The following is a 7,427-nucleotide window of genomic DNA, read 5'->3' as shown; positions in this document are numbered from 1 at the left end:
CCAGCACAGGCTCGGAACTGTGGTTGTGGCGTTCAAAGGAATCCCATGGACTGCTTACATCAGCCTTTACCATGTAGTGTTTGGTTCAGCTTGCTCCAGCTGTGAATGTGTCATATTTCTTATGATAAACTTATTTTTATGGTTATAACTATTTACAGTTATAAATATTCACTTGGGAAGATGCTTGACAAACAAGGTTTCATCTGAGCAGTGATCCTGTTTTAACCAAATTTTACTGGATCCTGTTGGGGTGTGTTAACAAAAAAAGGGACAGGTCCAAGTTGGCTGCAGCACTGGGCCAGGATGGCTTTGGCTTTAAGAAGGCAGTAGGAGCTAAGCAAGGGAAAAAGCAGTGGAGAAACAAGGGCTCCTTGAAGGAGGGCACGGCTGCAGCACCCTCATGCTCACCCTTGGCACGGCAGGAACATGTTCTGAGAACAGCATCTGAGAGCACGGGCATGTACCTTCATGGAGCTCCACCAGGAGAGAGCTGTTTCATTCTGCAGTGATCTGAGTGACATGATCTGGTTTTAACAGGTCACTGGCTGTGCTGAGCCCTTCAGCTGGCAGAAAATAGGGCTGGATGATGGAAGGCAGGGCCCAAGCTGGCTCCAGCTTGCTGAAAACATACATACATGCATACATGCCAACACACACTGTTTCACTTCTGCTATTCAGCCTGTTCTTAACACCCCAAAGTTGGCGACCCCTGGTCATCCCCCAGCAGCCTGCTCCAGTGCTTTGCTGGCCTCACCCTCCATAAATTAAATGCCTTTTTGCTGCATTTAAGGGTCACTTCTTGAGCTTCCCATTGTGGCCACAGGACACTAAATAGCCTTTGCAGCCGACGTGTATTGACCTCACAGAGCAGCCTGAGCTATCACTGAACCCACGCACTGGCCAGGGGTAGCATCAGTGGGGTGGCACTCGGAGTTGATGTGATGACCTACCCTTGTGCACCTTTCCTTTAACAGTGGGTTATTACAGGTGACACTCAGATACCCCACAAGATGCTCAGCAAAATCCTCCCAAGCATCCCTCTGCAACACAGAGAAAGCATGGGCTGACTGCAGCCTGAAAGGCAAGAGCTAGCAAGTAAATTCAAATTTATTGTTAAATAACTGGATATAAAAATAATCTCACTTTTAGAAAGCAATTTATTTATGCTTTCAGTACTTACTTAAATATTTATGCAGAAAAGGAAAAAAAAAGTCTGCTCTGACACAGGACTATCATTGTAGCAACAGCCTTTAAGATAAATGGAAGCAAATTAGCCTGATGTATTATTTACATCCAGTGAAGCAATAGATAAACTCTCCTCGTGATGGATTTTCTTCATTAGCTGGGTGAACGCCTGAGGTATAGCTTTTGACATTGTTTCTTCCGTGTGGTTAGACAAACAGTTTATCAAAAGACTTTAAAATTGTGAGGAAAAGAAGCAGACTAATGGGCAGTAAAGCAAAGATCCTTGAATTTATGATATAAGTAGCAGTATTACTGGAGCTTAAGAAATGGCTTACTAGATAAGCAACACATATACACACACAGAGCAGTGCTGAGCAGCCCCAGATCAGCCGCATTGTCAGTGGCTGCTTCCCAAATCTCAGTGGGGGGATTCTCACACTGAAGCTTCACCTCTCTTCTCCTTCCCTTCCCTTAGGTCTGCGTTTATTCTGTAACTCTCTCATTAGAGCTTGTGAACATACGATTTCCTCCCAATTAAAAATCCCTAAGACTTTTAATGTCTTCAGGGATTATAACCTTGTCTTCATGTCTGCGCTGCTGTAACTGTTTCAGCAACCTATTTTGGCAGTTTGGCTGCTTTTACAGCAGTGTTAATCATACCAATACCAACAACAATAATGTATAGGTCTTATGATTCTTTGTAAAAAAACAAAACAGCATTATCCTCTTATGGATCCCATATGGCTCCTGCAGCAATTACCTCTGGAATGATAATTAGCTGTCAGATAAGGCAAATGGGAAAAAAGAGACAGGAAACCTGGGAGAAAGGAAACATTCCTGGAGATGGCAGAGGGGCTGTGCTTGTGGGCACCCAAGGTCTCTGCCCTGGCAGGCATGGGGCTCAGGTTTTCAAGCTTCAGAATAGGGATTTTGGGTGTAAGGATGACAAAAAAAATGCATTTAACTGGTGACATGAATCTTGGTCTCTGATAGCTGTCTCCAGCAGGTGGCATTGGCTCGACAGGCTGTCTTTTCTCCGTGCTTGCCAAGAGGATCTTAAAAGTTTCATCTCTGGACTGGCAGATTTCAAGCAGCCAGAGCATCATTAATTCCCTAATTCCCTCGCAGCCTAATCTGCCCAGCTGTACTTTATATCCCTCCACAAGAACTACCTATCCCACTCTGTATGTCTCTTTCCAATGAAAATCTAGATTTACAGAAGCAGAGCCTTGCTCTGTGCTGGGAGTTAAAAAGTGAGGGACAAAGGATGGATGCTTGGAGAAACAAATGCCACAGCACCCAGGAATCTGCCCATCCAAGTGTGGACCCAAATGTGGACCCAGGTGAAAGGCACCTACAGGATTTCTGGATTGAAGGTCTCAAATGGGAGTCACATTTCCCAGAATTTGTGCTCTAGAGTTATTTTGGATACTGGCTGTTTTGGTAGGATTGTTCTCTGTTCCAAAGAACTCATAAAATTCAGGACTTTTTGAACAGGCCCTGCAGTCCTTCCTGGGATGGATTTTAAAATGATACATCTCTCAGAGTGGGCTGACAACCAGCAGATAACTCAAATCCAACTGTGCTTAGGGCTTTAAAGGCTACTGATTTGCAAACAAGGCAAGCCAAAGATGGGAGGAAGCCTCTCCCAAAGAGGAGAAGTTTTCCATCCAAGACTATCACCATGTGGTCCTTGGGAATTTTCCTGGATTTTTCTGGTTTACTCCTAACTTAAGGACCAGCCTCACTTTTTCTCTCTTCTGAGCTGAACCATGTTTTACTCCCCTGAGCCATACCCAGCATCACTAATCCAAGAGATAATGCTGGGCAGTTCTTGCACCTGGCACCCTATGCTCGTGCCCCCATGCATGGGGCAGCGAGGCCATGCATGTTCCTCTAACTTATGCCTGTGGCTTGGTCTCAGATGCCATGTGAGCTTTTCCCTCTCCTCAGTTCCTATCCAGGTTTCAGGTTAAGCAATCAGATTAACCATTTGACTTCCTTTTGGGATGGGAGGCTGCAATCTGTGACATCTGTGAATCATCAAGCAGAAGGGGGGCTCATGCAGCAGGAGAGGTAAGGAAGAGGAAGGACTGAGACTTTTCTTTAAATCCATGAGTTTTCTTGACTGATACTAGAAACTAATATTTCAGTCCACAAGAGTATTAACTCAGTATATGGACTGCCTGGCCCTTTCCTGGCTGTCTGGAGGAGGCAGTGTGTGGTGATGCCTTCAGAAAGTGCCTTAAAGGGATGGATGAAGATTTTTCCCACTAGCTGCTCAGCCTTGGGAAAGCAAAGAGAAACTCTCCAAGGATGTCTGTTCAGTCTGTTCCCCCCACCCCAGTCCAGCCAGATGAATACAGATGGGTTTCAAACCAGGTGTAGGGAGAGCCCAAGGAAAACCTGAGTCCTGACTCTACATAGAAATAGAACAGGATGTGCGCACACAGGGGTGTTTCCCTGGTGAGAGGTGAGCACAGGCCCACTGTGCTGCTGGCCAGGCTCTCTGCTCAAGCAGCCATGGGACCACCTCTTCCAGTCCTGTTTTTTTTGAGTGAGTTTTGCTTCATTGGATTTAATTTTTGGCCCTATCCAAGCAGGAATGGAGTTTTTATTGAGGATGAGGCGAGTGGATACAGTGGCACAGGCTACACTGCAAATGTTGCTGTATTTTTGCATGTGTTTGATTTTAATTGCCCGTTCTGGCAGCATCAGGGAAAGCTCAGAGTAAGAAAAGCATGTCCCAAGCCTCTTTTATGTACATAAACCACTGGAGGTTTATTGCTTTGACCTTCCCTGAAACAAGTTCTTGGCTCTTCTGAGTTAAACCTTGGGGATAAAACGGGATCTATTAAGCTGAGCTGCAGATCTGGGCTTCTAGGAAGTGCATCTAGGTGCCAACAAGACACCAGGAGGCTGAGATCTGCCACAACTGGGACAAATCTTTTTTAATAGTTTTTGTTCATCGGGGTCTGCCAGCTCTGCTCCTTGCCAACAGTAAATACTGGGAGCAGGGAATTGGTAATTATATTCAATTTAAGGCACTTCAGCATGGTTTCCTTGATTTGGAGTGAGGGGCAGAAGTGGTGCAAAATGTATGCATAGAATGGACAGGTTAGGTCAGATGCTTCCTGTTTTATCTTCTGACCATGAAACCTGGCATCACATGCAAAGACTCACAATTAGGTGTTCAGGAAGAGTTTATCCTGCCCATTTGAGTTGAATTGGTATGCTAAGGGTGCAAAGATCAAAGGTCTCTTTTCCTTCACTGATTCTACTGACAGGCAGAGCAGTTTGCTGAGGAGCTTAACTAGAGGCATAAGATGGGGTAGATATGCACTGCTTCTTCCTCACCTCAGATAAAAGAGATTAAGATCTCCAGGACCTTTAGAAACCCTAACTAATCTCAGAAAATTGAAATGTGCAGATATGCCCATAGCACACGGAGAGAGGAGCCCCAGAAGCTTGCTCTCCTCCTGTAGCAAAGCCAGTAGCAGGCAAGCTACGAGCTGGGAGTCAGCCACTATGGTCATGCCCAGGGTTTTACATGGAGAGCACACAACTCTTGGGGGAGACGATGTCCACCCAGCCTGCTGAACTACCTTCTGGGCAATGCTGGGGCCAGCACTGCATCACAGAGAGGTTTTGGGACACATGGTGCCACCAGCTCCCATGTCACCCAAGTTCCCAATAGGCTCTGTGGAGATGCTGGCACCACATGGGAGTCCTGTACTTAAACTGTGCTCAAATAAGCATCAGCAATGAGTGACATTTTCCTGCTTTCTTCCTCCACAAAGGTGGGATTAGGATAACAGACAGTCCTGCTACTTAATCTTCCTTTGAAGGGACTTGGAGAAAGAAAGAAAAGAAAGAAAAGGGAAGAACAGAGTGCTGAGAGCAGACAACCTCTGTGAGCAGATGTGCAAGAAGAAAGCATCAGAAAATCATGTCTGAGCTTATAATTTGTGGTCTCAGGGTACCCTCAGAGATTCACCCTTCCCTAGAAAAAGCTGGTATTTTTAGCACAAGATAAAGGCCCTGAGTTAAAGGCCTCCACTGTGGTCCCTGCAGTGATGAGAATCCCCTCCACTGCCCCCACCTCCTGCCCTGCCTGCAGCCAAAATTACATCGCTCTTACTGCAGGCTGACACCCTCACCTCAGTGGGACCAGGAGGTGCAGCACCCACCTCCCTCACTGCCAAGGTGTCAGACACCAGCCTCCCTGGCACCTCACCATGCTGATGTACCCAACCCCAAGCCCAAGCCCAACATAGGCAGTCCTGGCTCTGAAGGGGAGTCTGACAGTCAGCCCTGCACAGGGCATTAGCTGCAGTCCCATGCTGTGGGTCATTACCAGTTCCCATCTCAGGTGCTGGCCTGTGAGGCTTCTTTTTTCACACCCCACCCTGTGGTGCACAGCAAGCAGTTTGCGTGTGCCAGGGGTGTTTGGAGGCAGCTGGGAAGAGCTGGCTGATATTTGGGGAGCATTGTGCTAGTGGAAGGTCATCACTCATTGTCCATGCAGGGACACCATATCAGCTGCAGACTCTTCCCTGCCTTTATTTTATCTCCTCTTTCAGAAAAGAGAAACAAGCAATGTGTGTGGGAGATATCTCTACTTCAGCGGGGCATGGCCTTTTCAACACTATCACAGCTCAAGAGGTGGGAAAAAAGCTCCAGAAATACGCGGGTGTGCTTTAGTGGTGGCAGAACCCAGGTGGGCAACGTGGCTTTGCCCCCCAGGGCTCCACTCCAGACTGACCCCAGGCTGTGCAGAGAAGGAGGCTGCTCAGTCCTTCCTTGCTTCTCCCCCTGGTGATGCTTTTGCACATATCCCTCTCGAAAATCTCATCTTCCTGAGGCATTTTGATTGTTCTCAGTAGAGACTGTCTTTTTTATGCCTGCAATGTTATCCCTTCCCTGCCCCTGCCTTCTAGAGCTGCCTCTTTCACACTCCACAAAGCAGACAGGCAGTCTTCTATTTTAATTGCTTTTGCCCACCTCCTGGCCTGCCCTCACATCAGCCTTAAGGGGTGTGGGGCAGTGGAAAGGCTGGGAAATAGAGAACCTTTGAGTGTTGAGAGGCAGAAGGAGGGAGGTAAGCAGGTACCTGCTGGGCTGGTGGATTTGAGCCCTGGCATGGTGGGAGCAGATGTGCCAGTGCAGGCACCTGCATGGATATGGGCAATAATTTTTTCTGTCTTTGCAGAGCTACAGCCTTGAAGTTTGCCTCTTTTATTCTATAGGGACCACTGACTGCAAAAAACAGATGCCATCTGTCCACCATGCCTTGTAAATCAGATTTTAAGCATCTCTGGGAGAGGGCTGTCTCCTGCTGAGTGCTGCAAACCAGGTCTGCAGGAGTTACTCTGCAAAATTTACATTTCTGAGAGAGATTAGTGTTTAGGGCTGCAGCTTCATGCCGAGGAGGCTGAAACTCAGTTTCTCCCCTTCTCACAGATTTTCTGGCTGGTGGTGGAAAGTGGCTTAGGCAATACCTATGCTGATCTGTTGTGCAGATCTGGTTTCACCTCCCAGGTGATCTCCCTCTGCCACACACACCACAGTGTATCTTCCTCCAGCATGAGCAGGGGAGGTCCCAGGATGAACGACACCATCAAGCTGGGACAAGCAGAGTCACCTCCAAGATCCAGTTTTGTACCATGAAAACCAAAGCTGTGGACTGCAGAGATGCTGGTGTCAGAATCGCTGTCTCCTCTGGTGCTGCCAGTGGCTGAGTCACACCAGCTATGGGCTTGCTTGGTAGATAAGGCATTTGTTCCAAGGGTGCTGGGTGCTGCAGTAGGTTACAGTGGGCACTGAAGGGGAGAGTCAGGGAGGGAAATGGCACAAGGTCTGACTTTGTGGTCTCGTACAGCCCTTACAGAATGCTCTGTCTTCCTACAATAATAAAATGGGCTGCTGAGGATGCTCACAAGTACAGGTAAACTGCCCTACTGTCCTTGTCCCTTTTTTCAAAGCATTATATATTGAAAAATCATTGCTGGTATTACAGGAAGGCTGCAAAGCTACCTCTTTGTGAGTAAGAAATCAATAATTTGTTTTCTTCTTCTCTCTATGAAAACAATCCCATTAAATCATGTTGGTTTATTAAAAAGGCAGTACCCCCTGAGCACAAATGGCAAGGCTGATCACAGCCTGCCTGGGGGGAGATACAGCTCTTTTATCCACAGCCTCTGTGGACTTTTCAAAAAAGAGCTTAGCAAACCCCCTACAAA

This window comes from Pithys albifrons, chromosome 7 (genome assembly GCF_047495875.1).
Source record: "Pithys albifrons albifrons isolate INPA30051 chromosome 7, PitAlb_v1, whole genome shotgun sequence".
In the NCBI taxonomy this organism is placed as follows: Eukaryota; Metazoa; Chordata; class Aves; order Passeriformes; family Thamnophilidae; genus Pithys; species Pithys albifrons.
The sequence above is the reverse complement of the archived record's forward strand: the minus strand, read 5'-3'. Positions refer to the sequence as shown.